The sequence below is a fragment of the Mesoplodon bidens genome (assembly GCF_964165515.1).
Source record: "Mesoplodon bidens genome assembly, chromosome: 6".
Classification (NCBI taxonomy): Eukaryota; Metazoa; Chordata; class Mammalia; order Artiodactyla; family Ziphiidae; genus Mesoplodon; species Mesoplodon bidens.
The window spans coordinates 32,965,777-32,975,312 of NC_138162.1; positions in this window are offsets into that span (position 1 = coordinate 32,965,777).

Below are 9,536 nucleotides of genomic sequence, written 5' to 3' on the forward strand. Positions count from 1 at the left end.
AGGCAAGGTGTCAAGATGTAATTGGCAGCACTTTTTTGTTTCTTAATGGTATGTAAAATAGTGGTGAATCTAAAAATTTGTTGGCAGACAAAATTTGGTGAAATATGGCATAAGAGAAGATGATCTCTCTTTGTCCTCAAGAAGCTTATGCTTTTTTTTTTCTTCAAGGAGCTTGTGCTTTAATCAGGATAAAAAAATTAAAACCCAGGTAGTTAAAGCCAGTGTAGCAGTAAGTGCTATCATAGAGGAAAGCATAGGGTGCTGTGGGCAGACAGGAGACAGAACTGACCAGGCAGAAAGAGCTGGGGAGGCTTTAAAGGAGAGGTGGCATTGCAGTTAGAACTTGAAGGATGCCTGGTAGCTCATCAGGCAGAGAAGAGGAAGGGCGTTCTAACCAGAGGGAGATGTACAAAGGCAAAGATGCACATCCCATTGGGTAAAAGATGAATATTGTCTTTATAGGTCAGGGGTAGAGAGTGAGGGATCCCAGATGCAGCTAAAGGAGTGTGGAGCATCATAACTGTCTACAGTGTGCTGACGGGCATAAGGATGAAAGCTGGGAGGCTGGGGAGGTGCTGCTGGGAGTGGCCCAGCAAAAGGGGTGAGAGTCTGCGTCAGGGAAGGAAGGGCGAGGTGGGAAGCCAGGAGCCTTGCTGGCTGTCAGATGTTTTATCTCATTTGCTTCCTACAGCCAACCTTGGAGATTGGAAGTATCATGCCCATTCTACAGTTGAATAAACTGAGGCTGAGTGAGGCTCAGTGGTTTGGATCAAAAGTTGAGTGGTGAGATCAGAATAGTACCAAGAGAAAGGCAGCTGACTGGCTGTCAAGCAGCCTCACAAAATAGCACAGCAGTGGAGAGGACACTGTGGCCTTGGGGCCTAGTCCAGGAGTCTGGCAGGTTTAGAGACTGGATTAGTCCACCTTCCCCACCCCACCCCACACCCCCTGCAGGGCTGCTTCAACTCTGGGAGCTAGAGTCACGTTATACAAGCTCTGAGATGGGGATGTGTATTATATCATATTGGTTTACATTATACCATAACATACCATACCAAACCATATTATATATCGACTTATAATGAAAAGTAGAAGTGTCACCGTGAGGACAACACCCTGGTTGCCAGCATTCTCTCCCTCTAGAAGACCTGTCTGTGGGAGACCAGGGTATGACCAGGTTACCTTGTGGGCCAGGAATCCAAGCAGGAGGTCAGTTATGGGCCTTTACTCTTTAAAGGTATCGGCCCCTGACAGCCCAGTGCATCCATCCTGCCACTGGGAGGAGAAGGCTCAGAGTGCACTGGTGAGCCTCCCTCCCACTGAACAGCGCTGGGATCTACCTCTGTGCCTCACCAAGTCTTTGCTGTGTTCTACCAGGCCTGAGACAGTCCAGCTCCCCGTTTCCTTCCTGACCTTGTCTGCTGCTCCTCACTTGCAAACCGCCTTCCAGCACTGGCCTCCTTGCAGCTCCTCCAGCACTCCTAGCATCCTCCCATCTCAGGTCTTTTGTACCTGCAATGTCCTCTCTCTAGAATGCTCTTCCAGACACCCAAATAGCAGACTCTCTAATTTCAAGTCTGCTCAAGTACCAACTTCTCAGCATAACCGGCCTTTAAAATATTGCAGTCTTCCCTTCCCGCACCTGTAAATCTCCATTCCCCTTGCCAAGCTCTTTCTTGGCACCATCTGACGTATCTTTTCTTTGTCTCAGTTATCTTTTTATTGTCTCCCTAGAATGTCAGCTACACAAGAGCAGGACTCCTGTGTGTTTCCTTTAGTCTGCATCCTCATGCCTAGAACAGTGCCTGGCACATGATGAGGGCTTAGAAACTATTTGTTGAGTAAATGAATGAATGATGAATGACTTTGCTTTTCCTGTACCTTCAGGCTGACATACCTTCCCTTCCTGCGTCCAGCTGCTTCTGAAGGGCACATTCCTTCTTTAGATGCCTTCATCCTAAATCAAATCTAGCTTTGCTCGGGAAGAGCCATCCCGTCTCTTTTCAGCTTTGCTTATCTTTGTCCTAATGCTTTAGGGCATCTCACTGTCACCTCTAACTCCAGTCCTAGGACTGGCCTGCGTGAGAGGATAGCTGCCCTCTGACACCCACGCAGCCTAGGGCCCTGGAAGTGGGTAACAGAAGTCAAGGTGGCTGTAACAGCTCTAGGAAGAAGGTGGGGCAGGTGGGGTAGAAAGAGGAGAGCCAAGTAACAGGGAGCCGGGCTGGGTTAGAGATTCAGGAGCAGCGGGCAGGTCATTCAGAGAGTGCTGTGTCCACATCATTCATTTCTGTGAAGGCCGAGCTCACTTACCAGAATGAATTTGAATAGAGCAGCTGAAGCTGATGTGCTTTGTGAGGGCAGGAGCGGTTGGGCCTAGTGGCCTGCAAGCTTTACTTTTTTTGTTTGTTTGTTTGTTTTTAATTAGTTTCTGCTTTATAACAAAGTGAATCAGCCATACATTGCAAGCTTTACTTGAAGGGACTTCTCCAGTGAGGGTCAGGGGACCCACTGAGATGGCCACACCCAGGCTGCAGGCCTCCGCCCAAGGAAAGGATTCACACCTCTAGAGAATCTGCTACCCTCTGGGCTGGAGAAAGGCTAGTCTGAGACACCGGAGGCTGCCTGCATTGTCGAGATCTCTTAACACGTGGCTTTGTAACTGCTGGTTTGTCTCTCTGTGTCCTCAACCAGACAAAGAGATCTCTGGGGACAGGAGACTCCATTTGCACCCTGTCCCCTTTTTTTGTGAAGACTTTTTTTAGACTAGTTTTAGTTCACAGTAAAATTGAGGGGAAGGTACAGAGATTTCCCATGAGCCTCCTGTACACACAGCCTCCCCCATTATCAAAATCCCCACCAGAGTGGTACATGTGTTACACTCGATGAAACTACTTTGACACATCATTATCACCCAAAGTCCATAGTTTACATTAGGGTTCCCTGTTGGAGTTGTACATTCTGTGAGTTTGAATAAATGTAGAATGACATGTATCCATCATTATGGTATCATACAGAGTATTTTCACTGCCCTACAAATCCTCTGCCCACCACCTATTCATCCCTCTCCCCTCCCCCAAGCCCTGGCAACCACTGATTCTTTTCCTGTATCTCCACAGTTTTGCCTTTTCCAGAATGTCTTATATCTGTAGTTGGAGTCATACAGTATGTAGGCTTTCAGATTGGCTTCTTTCACATAGTAATATGCATTTAAGCTTTCTCCATGCCTTTTCATGGCTTGATAGTTTATTTCTTTTTAGCACTGAATAATAGTCCATTGTCTGGATGTACCACAGTTTTTTAATACATTCACATTTTTTTTAAATTGTAATAAAGTATATATAACATAAAACTTCCATTTTAACCACTTTTTAAAGGATGCTGTAGATGTATATTTATTGATGTAAAACCATTTTAACTTTTTTTTTTTTTTTTTGCGGTACGCGGGCCTCTCACTGTTGTGGCCTCTCCCGTTGCGGCGCACAGGCTCCGGACGCGCAGGCTCAGCGGCCATGGCTCACAGGCCCAGCTGCTCCGCAGCATGTGGGATCCTCCCAGACCGGGGCACGAACCTGTGTCCCCTGCATCGGCAGGCAGACTCTCAACCACTGCACCACCAGGGAAGCCCCATTTTAACCATTTTTAAGTCTGCAGTTCAGGAGCATTAAGTGCATCCACATTGTGTGCAACCATCACCACCATCCACCTTCAGATCTTTATCATCTTCTCAGACAGAAACTCTATACCCATTAAACACTAACCCCCCATTCTCCCCTCTTCTCAGCCCCTGGTAACTCCTACTTTCCGCATCTATGAATCTGACTACTCTAGGTACCCCACATAAGTGGAACCGTACAATATTTGTCCTCTCGTGTTAGGATTATTTCACAGAGCCTACTGTCTTCATAAAGGTTCATCTGTATTATAGCATGTGTCCGAATTTCATTCTTTTTTAAGGCTGAATAATATTCCATTGTATGTATACAGCATATTTTGTTTAGCCATCGTCTATCAATGGACACTTGGGTTGCTTTCCCATTTGCCTTTGGGTTATGTCCAGAATATTGGGTAGGTGTTCATGAGCAGTTAATGGATGCACGAAGCTCAAATGGCACCTTGAGAAGGTCTGGGGTGGTGGAGAGTTGAAGACGTCTCCTCCCTTGGAGCAGGGGGACGCTGATGAGTGAATGTATATAGGTTCTGAGACCTTTGTCACCTCCCGTGTCTGTGTCTGTTGTCTCCTGTTCTAGCAGTGATTAGAAGTCACAATGTCAACACTCAAGGGCCTGTGGATCTGTTTTAAGGGATGACAAGGAACTGAGTAATGGGGTGAGTCTATCCAACGTTTAGCCTGCTCCAAGAAGATGAGGAGCCTCAAGGTCAAGGGCAAGAAGTTAGCATTTATTGAGCACCTATGGGCGCCAGGCATTGTGCGAGCCCTCATCCATCTGGTTTCACAGATTCCTCCTAACAAGCCTGTGAGGTCAGGCTGATCCATCCCCCCCCCCAGGTGCTCCCTGAAGTCCAGCCAGGGTCAGAGCTGGCCCAAGGTCACACAGCTCTTACATCTGGACTTGGGCTGCTGCTATGTACTGTTCTCTTGCCTCCAAACCCCACTGTCTCCAGGTGGGCTGAGCCATAGCTATGGTTGGCATTTGGAAAACCCCTGGGGCTGGTGTAAGATCAGTCAGGATGGGGTGTTGGACATTGTGGCCCCAGAGTGAGCCAGACAGCCTCTGTGGCCCTTCAACCAGAGCCCCTTAGCTCAGTCCTGGTAGCTTCTGGAAGGTCCAGAGAGGCCAGTCTGGTCTGGGTCTGGGTGCTGACCTTCATTAACTGAGTACTCCTTGCCTAACTCAGGAGGCCCCAGATGGCATGGAAAAGCTGAGGGTCAATTGGAAGTTGACTTGTCCTAGAAAAAGAATCTATCTCCTACTCCCTCATCCTATGTCCTCTTCCCAATGCTCACCCCTGGGTCCTCCCCTCAGGCATCAAGAAATGAGGGGTGGGACTTCCTTGGTGGTCCAGCGGTTAAGAATCTGTCTTGCAATGCAGGGGACTCCGTTTCGATCCCTGGTCGGGGAACTAAGATCCCACATGCCGCGGGGCAACTAAGCCTGCGCGCGGCAACTAAGCCTGCGCGCGGCAACTACTGAGCCTGAGTGCCACAACTAGAGAGGCTGCATGCTGCAACTAACGAGCCTGCATGCTCTGGAGCCCCCGCGCTGCAAGTAGAGAGAAGCCTGCGCACCCCAACAAAGATCGTGCACGCCGCAACGAAAGATCTCGCGTGCTGCCACTAAGACCCAATGCAGCCAATAAACAAACAAACAAATAAATAAATAAAAATAAAAAGAAATGAGGAGTCACTCCAGCTGGTATTCTCATTCTGGAACCTGTCAATTCCCAGCCATATGTCTATGGGCAAGTCATTCATCCTTTATGTGTCTTAATTTCCTCTTCTCTAAAATGGGGATAATTAGTGTACCCACCTTATAGTGTCGTTGTGGGATTAAAAGGAGTTAATAAGTGTAAAGTGTTTAGCATGGAATCTGTATGCTGTGGCTCAGTAAACGTTAGCTTACATTATTAGTAGTCCCTTCTCCATTTGCAATGTCCTTACTGTCATTTCTACTGCAGACCCAGCTCTCCCACACCCTCCTCCAAGAAGTCTTCCCTGATTCTGGTCTGAGGGATGAAGTGCTCCAAAGACCCCAAGGTGCTCTTCACCCTCTTACTCATGGTGTTTATTTGTGGGCATGAATCCTCTCTCTTGCTGATTTGCAAGCTTCTTTGGGCCAGGATGACGTGCAGGCTGTGCAGCACCAAGCATGTTTCCCCTTCGATCTTGAGGCCACGTGGAGATTACAAGTACTGCACAGGGTGAGGAGACCCAGGGCTCGGCAGAGAGCTCCATGTGTAGTCGTCTTGGACACATCTTGTTCTGGGCTCCAGGTTCTCCATCTGCACGATGAAGACTGGATAGATGCCTTCGGAAGTCTTTCCAGGCATGACCATTTTACAAATAAATAGAAGGCACTAAATCCTTCAGAAAGTAATTTCTCCCATCTGCCAAGCTGGACTTCCCAGCCTTCAAAATTCCAGCTCAACATCCATGTGTTCATCGTTGGGTTTAGAGCTTGGGCGCTGGAGTTAGTGGAGACCTGGGTTGAATCTTGGTCCTTAGTAATGGCGGCTGCATGCAAGTTACCTCCTCACTTCCGGGAAACTCCCTTTCCTTGTCTGGACCTTGGGGATGATAATAACAACCTCAGATACATTACAGAGCATTATATGAAATAATTTATAAAGGTCTGCCTATGATGGAGCCAATCAACTACAGCTGTTATCTCATTCTCTGAAAAATGTGAGAAGGAAAGACAAACACTTTTGACTCCACTTCTGACCAGAGCTTTACCTAAACAAATAAACAGTTGTGTTTAAAAGTGAGGTGGCTGGGCTTCCCTGGTGGCGCAGTGGTTAAGAATCCGCCTTCCAATGCAGGGGACACGGGTTCGAGCCCTGGTCTGGGAAGATCCCACATGCCGCGGAGCAACTAAGCCCGTGTGCCACAACTACTGAGCCTGAGCTCTAGAGCCTGCGAGCCACAACTACTGAAGCCCGTGTGCCACAACTACTGAAGCCCGTGTGCCTAGATCCTGTGCTCTGCAACAAGAGAGGCCACCACAATGAGAAGCCTGCGCCCCGCAACAAAGAGTAGCCCCCGCTCACTGCAACTAGAGAAAGCCCGCGTGCAGCAGCAAAGACCCAATGCGATCAAAAATTAAATGGGGCTTCCCTGGTGGCGCAGTGGTTGGGGGTCCGCCTGCCGATGCAGGGGGCACGGGTTCGTGCCCTGGTCCGGGAGGATACCGCATGCCGCGGAGCGGCTGGGCCCGTGAGCCGTGGCCGCTGAGCCTTCGCGTCCAGAGCCTGTGCTCCACAGTGGGAGAGGCCACAGCAGTGAGAGGCCAGGGTACGGCAAAAAAAAAAAAAAAAAAAAAAAGTTAAATAAATGAATAAATTAAAAAAAAATGTGGGGTGGGAGTGGGGGAATACATGTCACCATTAATTAATATGCTAATGTATTTTACTAATGGTAGCCCTTTGTTCGTGGGTTTTATTGCATAAGTTTACCTTAAAGTATAGAGGCTCCCTAAAGAAAATATTTTCTAGACAAGTGCCTTCAACCATTTGACCTGGAAACCTTCCCATCACCTTGCCAGTTCCACCTATTCCCCTAGCTGCTCTGCTCAGGCTCAGACCCATGCAAAGGGATGACTGAAGTTTTGTTCCACTGAGGAAACTGATGGTCACAACTTCCCTTGAAAACCAGGTGATAACAATGCTGACTACATGAGTTCAGTCTGTGCCAGCCACCAGGCTAAGAGCTGCGTATGACTTAGTTCCTTAAAATCTCCTTGATGTGCTCTGCAATAGGTGTTACTATGATCCCCACTTCACAGGTGGGAAGACTGAGGACCAGAAATATCAAGACACTTGCTTGAGATCACAAGGCTGGTGTTAAGTTTTGAAGTCAGGATTTAAATGCAGGAACCTGATTCCAGATTCTCCAGGATTAGCTACTGGGATTAATTTTTCCCTCGCCTGACAGTTGATAAAGCTTACATGTGGGGAAAGGCAGCTAGATGAGGTGATTACAGGGGACCAGAGGGAGGGGACAAGGGCAGTCAATCCCCCCTCCTCACCTCCCCCTGAGCCTGTTGTCATTCCGGTGCTCAGCTGTTCTCCTACACTGTTGCCGCAATTGAGCCTCCTACCGGTCCACACCTCCACTCTGGCTGCTCGGAGACAACCTGCCACCTGGACAGCCAAGGAGATCCTTCTGACAGTGAATCTCACTATTCAACTATATCATCCAAAAACAGACAAATGAGTAGGGAAAGTATACATTCTTCAATAAATGGTGCTGGAACTACTGGCTGCCATTCATGAAAAAAAATTTGCACACACACACCACACACACACACCACACAGGACTGGAGCCCTAACTTCTGCAAAATAAGCTCCAAGTGATTTAAGTATTTAAAGTTAACAAATGTAACCATATTAGAAAAATGTATAACCATTTTATAATTTTGAAATAGAAAGAGCTTTCCTAAGTACTTTGCAAAAATACAGAAGTTATAACAGATGGACAGATTTTTTGCTATATAAACATTTCAAATTCATTTGTGTAGGAAAAAAGCCTATAAATAAAATTAAAGGGGAAACACGAAATATTGGGGAAAATATCTGCAGTGTACGTAACACTGAAAAGTTAGTTAGTATCCTTGCTACACAGAGCCTTCTTTTTTTTTTTTTTTTTTTTTTTTTAGGTATGTGGGCCTCCCATTGTTGTGGCCTCTCCCGTTGCGGAGCACAGACTCTGGACGCACAGGTTCCGGACGCACAGGCTCAGCGGCCATGCCTCAGGGGCCCAGCCGCTCCGCGGCATGTGGGATCTTCCTGGACCGGGGCACGAACCCACGTCCCCTGCATCGGCAGGCGGACTCTCAACCACTGTGCCACCAGGGAAGCCCCATAGAGGCTTCTTTCAGAATTATATGAAAAATTTAATGACAGCATGGACAAAATATATGAACTGCTAATTACAAAAGAAGAAATTAAAATGACCAATAAGCAGATTTTTAAAGTTCAGCTTTATTAGTGATCAAAGAGCTAAATGAAACAAGATACTATTTTTCACTGATCGTGTTGATAAATGGGACATGTGTCCGGCCTCTTGTGGAGTGAAAGTTGATCCAAACTTTCAGGAGGATGATTTTGCAGCTTGAACCTGTACGGAAATAAAAATGAGCATAACCTTGAGTTCTAGGAATTCATTCTGGGGACATATTTAAAAGGCATCAGAAAGCTTTGGGTCTTTGGATGAGATAAGAATTACATGTTGTTTGTAGTATGTGCCTGTTTGTTCCTCCAGGAGCTCCTGAGGGAGGCCAGCCTGGTCAGAAATGAATCTTTTTTTTTTTAAATTAAATTTTATTTATTTATTTATGGCTGTGTTGGGTCTTCGTTAGTGTGCACAGGCTTTCTCTAGTTGTGGTGAGCGGGGGCTACTCTTCATTGCGGTGCACGGGCTTCTCACTGCGGTGGGTTCTCTTTTTGCAGAGCATGGGCTCTAGGCGCGCAGGTTTCAGTAGTTGCAGCACGCGGGCTCAGTAGTTGTGGCTCGCAGGCTCTAGAGCACAGGCTCAGTAGTTGTGGCGCACGGGCTTAGTTGCTCCATTGCATGTGGGATCTTCCCGGACCAGGGCTCAAACCTGCATCCCCTGCATTGGCAGGCAGATTCTTTTTTTTTTTTTTTCCTATGAGTTTGTTTGTTTGATTTTTTTCTGCTTTATAACAAATTTAATCATTTATACATATACATATGTTCCCATATCCCCTCCCTTTTGTGTCTTCCTCCCACCCTCCCTCTCCTACCCCTCCAGGTGGTCACAAAGCACTGAGCTGATCTCCCTGTGCTATGCGGCTGCTTCCCACTAGCTATCTACCTTACGTTTGGTAGTGTA